Source organism: Aquila chrysaetos, chromosome 10, assembly GCF_900496995.4.
Source record: "Aquila chrysaetos chrysaetos chromosome 10, bAquChr1.4, whole genome shotgun sequence".
Classification (NCBI taxonomy): Eukaryota; Metazoa; Chordata; class Aves; order Accipitriformes; family Accipitridae; genus Aquila; species Aquila chrysaetos.
Window position 1 is genome coordinate 43,935,100 of NC_044013.1, and position 10,768 is coordinate 43,945,867.

General features: G+C 50.9%; 1 long non-coding RNA gene across 2 annotated transcripts; it reads left to right on the forward strand.

The window, feature by feature from the left end:
* The first annotated feature begins 560 nt into the window (after nt 1-560).
* LOC121233595 lies at nt 561-4,962 on the forward strand. 2 transcript variants are annotated; one of them, XR_005933392.1, is made up of 3 exons: nt 561-1,518; nt 4,113-4,212; nt 4,703-4,962. It is a non-coding gene; the product is annotated as an uncharacterized LOC121233595 (long non-coding RNA). The 2 variants fall into 2 exon arrangements; XR_005933391.1 differs by having other exon boundaries at nt 4,125-4,212.
* Nucleotides 4,963-10,768: the final 5,806 nt, after the last annotated feature.

Consider the following 10,768-nt stretch of genomic DNA (forward strand, 5'->3'; position numbering starts at 1 on the left):
GGTGTGTGCCCAGTGCTGGCGGTGATGCCAGGGAAAGCAAGCCTGAAACAGCAATAATGAAGTGACGCCCTGCCTGTGCTGGGGCTGCCCCGCAGAGGCGTGGGGCCGGGCCCTCTGCGGTTCCCGAGCACTCCCCAAAACTGCGTGTGGGGCACCGGGAGTGCCGGGCTGTGGGGTGGCTACATTCCCCCCAGCATGCCCACGGGGACTGCAAAGGGGGTCAGCTGGTTTGGGGGCCAGAAATGGAGACCCAAGTTTTCTGTTCCTGGGGCTTGAAAACAAGCTCGTGCGGCTGATTTTGGGGCTCGCAAACAGACCGAGCTGCGTGGCTTTGGGCCCAGAAACAGAGGTCCAGCCCTGTGTTTTTGGGCCTTGAGAACAGGCTCGGCAGCTGGGGTTTTTGGCTCCCAAACGGGCCCCGAGTCCGCTGGTATTGGGGCCAAAATCAGAAGCCGGCTTGGCTGGTTTGGCAGGTGGGTGGAGGGTGTTGGGGGCTGTGGGGGGAAGCGGGGGGTGGGCAGGGTGCGTGGACCGTCCCCGGAGATGGGGGTCTGGTTGGTGTCGGACGCCGAAGTTCGGGAGGCCGGCGCGCAGCAGGCCGAACTCAACATCTGCGATGGTCTGTGGGGGGAAGGGCGCTTTTCAGACCCCACGTGCCCTCTTTGAGTCCAGCTCTTCTTTCTGCGCTGCTCAGAATAGTTGTTCAGTAATTAATCACACAAACTAATGAATATTTATACGGCGTGTAACTCTGACGTTTAATCCTAATGCTCCAGTTTTGACAGCAGTTGATACACAACCTTATGGAAAGCCCAGGCCGTTGCACGTAGCTGGAGCTTGTAAGGAGAAGCAGCTGAAATCAGCCGGAGCTTCAGCGCGGAGCTGGGGCTTCAGTGAGCCAGAACTGTAGCAAGCGGGAGCTGGAACGAGGCGGGGTGTCCACTATCTGGAGCGTGCATTAGCCAGAGGCAAAATTAACCTGTGGCTGTAACGAGCAGGAGCTGCAATTAGCTGGAGCGTCTTTTTGCTGGAGCGTCCGTCAGCCGGACTGCGCTCCCAGCACGGCCGAAGGGCGTCCGGGCGCAGGCAGGGCTGTCGGCAGCAAGCAGCTCCGAGCAGCAGGGAGGCGAGTTGTCCTTCTGCCGGCGGGGAGCCCGGCCTCTTCCCTCGGGGATGCAATCCGCGCCACGCTCCTCTCTCTCTGCGTGGAGGGTCTCGCCCGGTCCGTTCCCGCGGGCAGAAGCGAGGTGGGGGTCCCCCGGCTCTCCTGGGGCAGCCCCCCTGTGAGGGGGCGCGGGCGAGGTGTCGTCGTCCCCTCGGTACCGGGCAAAGGGGAGAGAAACGGGCCGGTGGGAGCTCCTGGGGTGCGGAGAGCCCTTCCGGCAGAATCCTCCCCTGTCTTTTCACCGTTGGCTGGGTGCGACAAGCAGGTTCATTTCTTTGTCTCCTCTTTTCCCAGTGTCACCTTGCGCATCACACGAAGAAAATCCTGCGTGGTTAATTCTGCTTGCTGCTCAGGTAATCGCACGTATCGGGCTGGGGTAGTGGAGAGAAACACTTGCGAGTTCGAGGGCACTACAGATGCTCCACGTTAAACCCACAGAAAAGGCAAATCTGCTGCTACTGCAGAAAAGCTGATGGAAAAATTGCTGTTACCAGATAGTGCTCTATTCCTGAACTGGTCCCTTGATATGTTTTTGTTTCAGGTGAAAGAACGAAATTTTGTGTCTGGTAAATTCAGAGCTGCCTGTTAGGTTCTTTAGGGTCGAGTGTTTCTCTTCTTTCTGTTCATACTGATTTTTATGGGCAAGTTGGAAATAGCCTTTTATTTTTTTTATGTATAATTGAATTTTTAGGAATATGTGGTGTCCCTGTAGTTCATTTTTAAGCACCTAGATGCCAGTAGAAATGTAGTGAGTTAAACATGATGGAAACTGGTACTTAAACTTGATTTTTTATTTGATTTTTTTTTTTTTTTTTTTCTTCTTCCCCATTAAGAGTGTTGATGGCATGTTGTCCCGTGGCACAATCCCCATTCCGTTCAGCGGAGTCTTCAGTCTAGGACTTTTAAGTAAAAAAGTTTGTCCTTCCAAAAAAGGACTAGTCATTCATCGGACCGAGGCATAGACTTGGAGAGTTGTTTAAGTACGTGACCGGAATTAAAGCCAACTTTCAGTTGATGTTGCTGCTGTTGGTCTTTGCTTTCATTGATTACTCCACCAAGTACGTGACCGGAATTAAAGCCAACTTTCAGTTAATGTTGCTGCTGTTGGTCTTTGCTTTCATTGATTACTCCAGCACTCCCGCATGGTTGGTAGCTCTGAATCGTAATTTTTTTCAGTCTCTAACACATTTCCCTCCCCTCCCCCCAAAAAAGGAGAGGCAGTGTCTAAAAGTTAATTAGTTTCCTCACAAATGCATGAGTAAATAAAATTTGAGTTATGATGATTAAAACCGTAAAAATGACACCAGTCTTGCAGATCTGGACTCTTTCTGAACAGGCATTCATCACATGCAAAAGTCGTCAGGGTGCGGATCACCTGCGCTTCATGCTCTGACAAGACAAAATGCTGAGGCAGGGATGAGCTCTGAAAGAAAAAAAAAAAAAGCGCTACAGGGTCACGGTTTTGTTTTGTTGTTGTTTGTTTTTAAAGAGTGCTTTATTGACTGGTGCCAGCCTGCAGAGCTCTTCTGCTGCCTGACCTCTTCTTCTCTTTCATGGCTGTAATTGTCGTTTGGATAATTGTAGAAGAGCAATTAAGTTACTTGCCTCTGTGAATGTGCTGGTAATACCAGGAAGACAAATGCTTGAACCAGTAGTGAATAACTTGGCTACAAGTAGAATTTCTGAAGGAAGAACAGCAGCAGCAACAGGAAGCAAATAGCAAGTGACCAAAAATTTGCGTGTGTCAAACGCATCAAAGCTTTATTGCCAAATGTTGTTTGGCAATATGTTCCAAATGGCTTTTTTTGGTAAACGTAAATTTTTAGGAAGTTCAGGGTTGTGTGTGGCAAAAGGTGTCCCTCTGCGTACGCGTCCTGCTACGGTAAATAGCATGGGTCAGTGGCAAGTCCAGCGGCAGGGCTGTTGTTCCCTACTCTCGACGTTGCCAGGGCAGTGTTGCGGTATTGAGACCTTAACGGACGGGCCGAGGAATGGAAGGAGAATGCCCGTTTTCTGTAAGGGCTCAGAATGCCAACCCTTTTCTCTGTCTGCCGCTCCCCTGAGCGTGAGATGAAGCTGTTTTATTTTTCTCCCTTGTTCCTGGTCTAAATAATTCTGGAGCTGTTGCTGCTGTGGGTTGCAATTTGTGTTAACTGCATTTTTGTAGCGTTCTAGCGATGGGGTCGTTTCTACTGTGGCAAAGCGTTGAGAATACGGTTTTTCAGTTTAAAGTGTCAAAAACTACATTCACTGAAAATGGTAATATCGACAGTGTAGGTGAAACTGATCTGGCCAGTGCGAGCTGTGCTCGCAGGGATGCTTGGTGGCTCCTCATCAAAACGGCAAGGGGTGGGTGTGTGTGTGGACATCTGTAGGGTTGCGCTCTGGGTCTGAGAGCGTTAACGTATTTTTGCTGTGGGCAGATGGAATGGAGCGTGTGCCTGCTAAATCTCAGGGCAGTCAAAAGCCAGGAGGGACCCTAAGCAGGTTTGGTGGCACAACTGCGGTTTTAAAAGATCTTGACCTTTTGGAGCAATGGCCTGGATAAAATCATTCCTTTTTTGCAACGAGGGAGTTCACAAAGACAGATGTGTTGCTGTGCTCTTAACAGAAATACTCAACTTGTGATGTATAGGGTGAGGAAGTCTTGGCTATACTAAGGCTTGAGAAAATGTACGTAGGTCTCTCTGTCTGTCACCTGCGTGTATCTAGGAAAGTGAGTTCTAGTGAAACTAAACCTGCTAATGAGTGAATAAGAAAAAAAAAAAAGGCACGGTTGCCTAAAAAATGCAAAAGCTCTAGTGGCCTGTGTCAACAACTGTACTGAAGATGATGCAAAAATAGTTTTTGCTCTGCTCCGTCGTACTGTCTTGACAAACCTTCACAAATAAAGGCAGCTTTGTATTCCTACCCAGCTTTATGCTAACTGGGTTTTTTCTTCTCTCAGCTTGGATGTCAGCTGGCACCGTTTCGCCCGTGGTTGCCCTTCTTCTGCCATGACGGTACAAGACAGATGGAAAGAATCCATAGTGGTCTGCAAGTACAAGGTACATCTATGATGTGTGTCTGCATTTTTCCAAAGGTACTTGCGGTATGGACTTTAACATTAAGAGTGTGCCAACTCTCCTTCTATGTTTTTTTTTACATGAAATATTTTGACACAAATACTAAAAATAAGTCCTGTTCTGGAGCATGTTACACCTATACAAAGTTTACTTCCCTCTGTTTATTTTCTCTTCCTGAAAGCATAATCTTCTGTTTCTGTGTGCTTGCTAGTAAACGATACTGTGAAAATAGTTTTGTACTAAAAGAGGAGAAGAAATTGTTCATAAGAGTTCAGCTGTTCAGAAGAAACAGACTTTGTTTTCATGACAAAAGCTTTATGCTTTTGCAGTCAATGAGTTTTTTTAAAATATCTTATAGTAGTACTGAAACCCGTTACTGAGATAATTAGCATCCGTACTAAAAGCAATCAAGGTCAAAGAAGAGACGTGGACAAAACGGGACAAATTGGCGTCGCATCTGTGTGTTTTCCAGGCTCTCCCAAGAAGCATTAGCAGCCTTGTAACTAGTGATAGTGAGTCCTGAGGTGTTTTTGATGAGTTACTGCTTCAATAATGTATTTTTTCCTTTAACCTACAGTGTGTAATTTTTACTTCAGTTGGAAAGAGATTTTCCACAATGGAAGTCTTTCTCACTCAAAGAAATTTTCTTTTATGAACTTCCCATCAGAGTGGATCTTCAGAGGTGATTGACCTGACAGTAGAAGTCATCAGTAATAAGACTTTTCAGTCTCTGTAAAAAAACAAAACAAAAAAAAAAAAAAAGAAAAAAGTCAGTTTCCTTCCAAAGACCTAAGCACAGCACATATTCCTAAAGTTGATGGCATCGCTGGTCTTTGGTTTCTCAGTTGTAACAGTCGCGACAACATGAAAATGTGTTGCTCTGCGTGCTTCAGTACTGCCAAAAGCATTAGGAAATCCGCCAGTCCTTTTTGGTAGTCTGAGGTATTGCAGCACTGGGGGATTTTACAAATTGACCTGCAATTGTTTAAAGTGTAACTGCCAAATAGCTGTAGTATATCATTTATGAGGTGTACTGTAAGCAGGTTAGGTATTTTTTCTAAATGTTTAAAAAGAGAGGCAACTGAATGTTGTGGGTTTTCTTTCTGACGTTTTGACAGAGTGCTCTGAAGTACTTTCTTTCTGTCTCGGCTTTCAAGTGGTGTGTTTCCCTGGCAGTTCAGTAGCACTCTCTTGGGCAGCGCAGCTGGCCAGGTGTTCCTCCTCATTACGTAACACACACAAAAACCCCTAGTCACATTATAACTGTGTACTTTTGGAGATAGATAATTTAATGGTATGAATTCAGAGCTGTGCAAGTTAAGGTAATGCAAAAGGAAAAATCAAATACCTTACATTATAGTATAAGTATTTTTATTGGATGTATATAACATGGGCACAACCTTTTAGTGTAAAGTGAATATTGAGATTTATTCTTATTTTTCATTTTGCTCTTTGAAGTTTTCCACTTCACTTTCAGCTTTATTCACCAAACAGAGCAAGATGCAAAGCAGCAGCAGCAGCAGGCAAGGGCTGTAGCTGTTGCGGTGGATCCGTAAGCGTAGATTCTGATTGTGTACGACCTCGTCCCGCAGCCTCCCAGGGGTTATCTCCCTGCAGCAGTGCTGTAAGGAAGGGAGGAGATGTTTCCAACCCAGGCAAGAGTGTTTACTGTGTGTGCTAAGAAGGTGTTCAAAATGCATATCAATTAGCCTAAATGCTGATTTTAAGTGTTCAAATCAGCTCTAACTTTTAAAGGAGGTGGTGTATTTCGAGCTGACCTGTTTACCCTGGAATCCTCCTTTAGCTCAGCGTACTCTCCTTGTGCACCCCCAGCCTCCGCTGGCAGGGCGGTATGAGAAGCTGGAAGGTCCTTGACTTAGTATAAACACCTGCTTAGCAACAACTAAAGCGTCAGGTGTGTTGTCAACAGTTATTCTCATTCCTAAATCCAAAATGGCCCTGTACCAGCTACTTAGGAAGAAAATTAACTTTATTCCAGCCAAAACCAGGACAACCCCAAACCCCCTGATTCTGGGTCTGCAACAGGGGAAAAAAAAACAAACGAATTTGGGACTCCTGGGAAAGCCAAATCCGCCTGGATCTGTGCAGCTGGAAAGGAAAAATCCCACCCCGTTTTCACGCGCAAAACCACAACCAAAAGATCACCCCTTTTTATGTTGTGGAAAAGCACTGAAACACACCCCAAACTGAGTATTTTGAAAAAGCAAAAAACTTGCCAGTTTGGGGAAGATTGGGGGCAAAGCACAGGCAGTTTGAGGGGCATTGCTGGGGGTCCTCCCAGTGTGGATGATCTGGTGTGGATTCTCTGTTGCGCGTTATCCCAGGTGAGTTACCTGCTGTGGATCATCCTGGGTGGACTCCCTGGGGTAGGTCATCCCTGCCCGTGTCCCCCCATCCACCTTTGTACCCTTACCTGCCCTCCCCCCGTGTGTGTTTCTTCCCCATGTGCCCCCCGTTGCTCCGGCCCGCCCCCTTAACCCACGTGAGTTTTTAACCCGTGCGAGTTGTTTCCCCCCCTGCATGCCCTGCTCTCCTATCTCCTGCCCCCCCCCTCCCTCCTTTCCCTCCTCCATATGCCACACCACCCCCCCCCATCATCTGTCAGGCTCCAGACCCCTGGCATGCTGCCTGCACCCCATTCTCTGTAATTTTTTTTCTTCTTTTCCTTACAAGTTGTTGTTGTTGTTGTTTCTTTTTAATGATTAAACTGTTTTCGTTTCAAGCCACGAGTTTTCTCACTTTCGCCCTTCCGGTTGTCTCCCCGTCCCACTGGCGGCGGGGGAGCGAGTGAGCGGTCGCGTGGGGCTTCGTTGCCGGCTGGCGTTAGACCACGACACGAGGCGAGTCGCAAGCCCTGCCTGGCTAATGCTGGAGGCTCTCTGCGTTCCTCCTGCCATCTTGACGGGCCGTCCTTGTTCTTCATTGCCGCTTTATAGCGAGCGCCTCTTGCTCCGTAAGCAGCAGTACTCGGGCCGTGCAGGTACTGCACGTTGCAGGCAGCAAAGGGCAATCGTGACGCTTGCTGCGGGGAGCGGCAAGGGGTGCGGAGCCACGCTCCTGTAGGGAGCAAAGATGGAACCTCGAGGGCTCTGCGGTCATCTGCTGAGGACATCTAATATCCCGACGCACCTCTTTGCTTTCCCTGCTTCATGTCTAATTACTTTGCACGCCGGAGGGCGGGGCGGTAAGTAACACCGTGCAGTGTCTCTTCGATAAGAGACAAGCCCCGCACAAGAAGCCTTGCGTGCGTGCAGGATTAGGAGAGCAGAGTTGTGATAGCACAGAGGTGAGGAAAGGTGCGCCCCACCCCAACAGAGCCCCAGGATTGCCAGGGTATCGCTCACTTGCAGGTGGGCCGCTCGCATCTGGTCCGCTGGGATGCGCCGTTTCCTGCTGAACAGAGCTGCCCCCCTGGCACGAAGCAGCTTTGGGTCTCTTGTGGCCTGCCTTCAGGCTGTCACCTGAACCAGGTGGTGCTTTTTTTTTTTTTTTTTTTTTTTAATCTCTCGCCAGCATCTGTTGACTGGCTGCTGTCACTCCCAGAACCCTGATGCTGCATGCAGACGGATACAGCAGTCCCTGGGGCTTGGTCAGGGCAACCCCCCTTCCCCCCTTCCGTTTGCAGGTTCCCTGTGCTGCTTCTCCTGTCTAGATAATGGGGTGGGGGGGCAGGGACAGAAGCGACTGCCCGAATTGTCTGTTCTTTGCGCTTGACTGCTGTAACCGCTCCAGCCCTTGGATGCTTTTTGGAAGGGAGGCAATGAAGGTGACTGCCCAGGCTGCGAGTGGGGAAAGGGCAGGGCAATGTAAGCCCCGTGCCCCCAGTAAGTAGTTACTGCCTGTGGCTGGTCTGTACTGGGTTGAGCTGTCAGTCATCTCTCCATCTCTCCAGCCTTGTGATGCTCAGAGAGGGACGTTTGAGGGATTGCGGATGCTGCTGCGCGGCGACCGAAGGTAGGGAACTGGCGTTCGGAGGCGCGCATGAGACGCCTATCTTGTCCCGCCTCTCCCACTTATATTACCCCCCAGGCTACTTTCACTCCACTCTCCTACACACTGGTTCGTTCGAGGGAGGGGTGGGATGGAGGGAGAAAAGGCAGGGGGTAAGCGAAGAAAGAATGCAGATGGTGGGTGATCCGGTGAAAACAGCAATGCGAGGCATAGGAGAGCGATGCGCGTGGTTTTTTAGCGCGGTTTACGGTGCTCGCCGCTGTCGCATGTAACCAAAGCGTGACATGGCCTCACCGCAAAGACGCATGCGCGATTGTGCGGTTTACGGCGCTCCTGCGGATGCCTGGCAACAAAAAACGGTTTTTTGTACAGAAGCTCGGAAAAGAAGGAATGAGAGGGGGGACATTCTTAAGGAGCAGAGAAGAGGGTGACTGGCCAAAACATAAGAGGCGGGGACACGGAGTCGTTATAGGGAAAAAGCGGCGCATGTGCAGAGGAGACGGGTACGGCGTTCCTGATGTTGACCAGGCAACCAAAACTATGTGAACGGGGAAACAATGGGAGGCGCGCATGCGCGCTGAGCCTTTTACGGCGCTCGCCGCTGTTGCCTGGCAACCATTGCGCGACACGGCGTACTGGCAACCGCGCATGCGCGGTTGGGTCCTAAAGAGAGCAGCTAAGGAGGGGAACTGAGACACACCAAAAAAGTAGAGGAAATCGTGACAAGATAGGGGAATCACAAGGAACGCACCTCCCTAGTCGGAGCAGAGGACGATAAGGGCGACGGGTACGAGAGAAAGAGGTGCCGATATTGAGATAATAAGAGGCATCGAGAATACTAGGAGGGAAAGGAAAAAAAGGGCAGAGGGCTGGCGGACGGAGAGTAGGGAAGATATGTGAGAAGAGAGGGTGGCAGAGGGGGAAAAAAAAAAGATCTAGGAAGGGAGGGGAAGGGAGTCGTCAGAAGAGCACTCACGCGTTTATCTACTTACTTCACCAGGATTGATTTCTCCGGTGGATCGAGAGGGGCGGACCGAAATCCAGGGGGGACAGTGCAAAAAGGACGCAGCTGAAGATGCTGTAGGCAGTCCGCGGCTATGCCGCGGTGCGGCGCGGTTTAGTTTTCGCCAGCACTCTCTTCCCGCCCCCCGCATATGACCAAAGTTCGGTCTGAAGTGGGGAGCCGCGACATTGCGCGCTGGTGCGCCGCGCCAAGCCCTGGCACGTTGCCACCCCTGCGACCACAACGTCGGGTACTGAACGAGAGGATGGATGCAGTCTCGTTGAGAGGGGAGAAAACTGTACTGCACCAGTGAAGTACGACGGTATTGGTAATAACGCAATGCGAACGGACGGGAGGGTGACGCCTGCTCGTTTGCTTCATCCCGGTAAGGAAAAGGAGAGGAAGTAAAAACTGGAGTAGCCAGAGCCTCATTGCAGTCTCGCTGTTGGGCAGAGGAGGGACGTATCAGTGGTGAAGCGAAAAGAGAGCGGACAAAAGCAAGAGAAGGGGAAGAACACTAGGGGATAATGAACGAGTAAACTGAGCTGACTAAGCAGAGCAGGCTGAGGAAGAAGAGGGGGCCACACAGAAGGAGAGGGGTAAAATGGCAAGCGACAGTGAACAGGAAAAGGTGAGCAGCAGAACACGCGCCGCAGCCGCCTCCGCTCTGACCGCATTGGTGGCCAAAGCGCGGGGTACTGCAGCCCGGCGGTTTTTTTTCGCGCACCGGATCCGGGCTCCCCCTCCGGCGCCCATCTCTCCTTTTTAGGAGAAGTAAAAGTGTTCCAAGAACGTATGGAGGAGGAGAGAACGGAAAAGGGTGAGAAGGAACCCGCGGTAGCAGTTGGGTTCGCGAAGAGGGGAGAAGGAAAAGGTGAACGTCGCGGGTGAGTAGAGAGGAGAAAGCGAGAGGGGCGAGGGGTGCCACGCATGCCAGAGGACCGCACGGGGCGCTGGCCAGGAAGCTGCGAGCGGGCGTCGCGGCATGGCTCGTGGTCCGCCGGATGCGTAGCCGGGACGGGGAGTCCCCGAGAGAAGAACGGAGAAGGGAAAGAGGAGGAAGGTCTAGGAGAGAAGAAAATAGCGATTGAGACGGAAAGAGAGAGCCTGAAAAGGAAGAAGGAAAGAGATGACAAAAGGCTGACAGAACAAAGGAAACGATAGGCCCAGTGAGGCTGAAAAAAGATGAAAGCCAACATAACTTGGAGGAATTGTCGCTTGGCCGAAGGAAGACCCCGATGCCCTGTGGTGAGGGCAGCAAGCCAGGCCCTGCGGTGTTCTCGAGTCTCCCTCAAAGGGGTGGGGTCGTAGCAGCGGTGCGGGGAACAAGAGCGGGTCTGCGGAAGCCCATGCGGAAAGGAGGGGGATCCGGCCAGGGTCGAGCTGCGGTCATAACGGTCACTGCTGCCTCTTTCCCCTCTCCCAGAGGCCAGGATGTGGGTGCGGTTGTCCGTTCGTCCCCCGGGGATGCCTTTGAAAGCAGCAGCCTCAGGCTTGCGTGGGCTGTCTCTGCCTGGCGCCTCCCTCTCTACCGCGCGGGAGGGAGCACAAGGGACAGGAGGC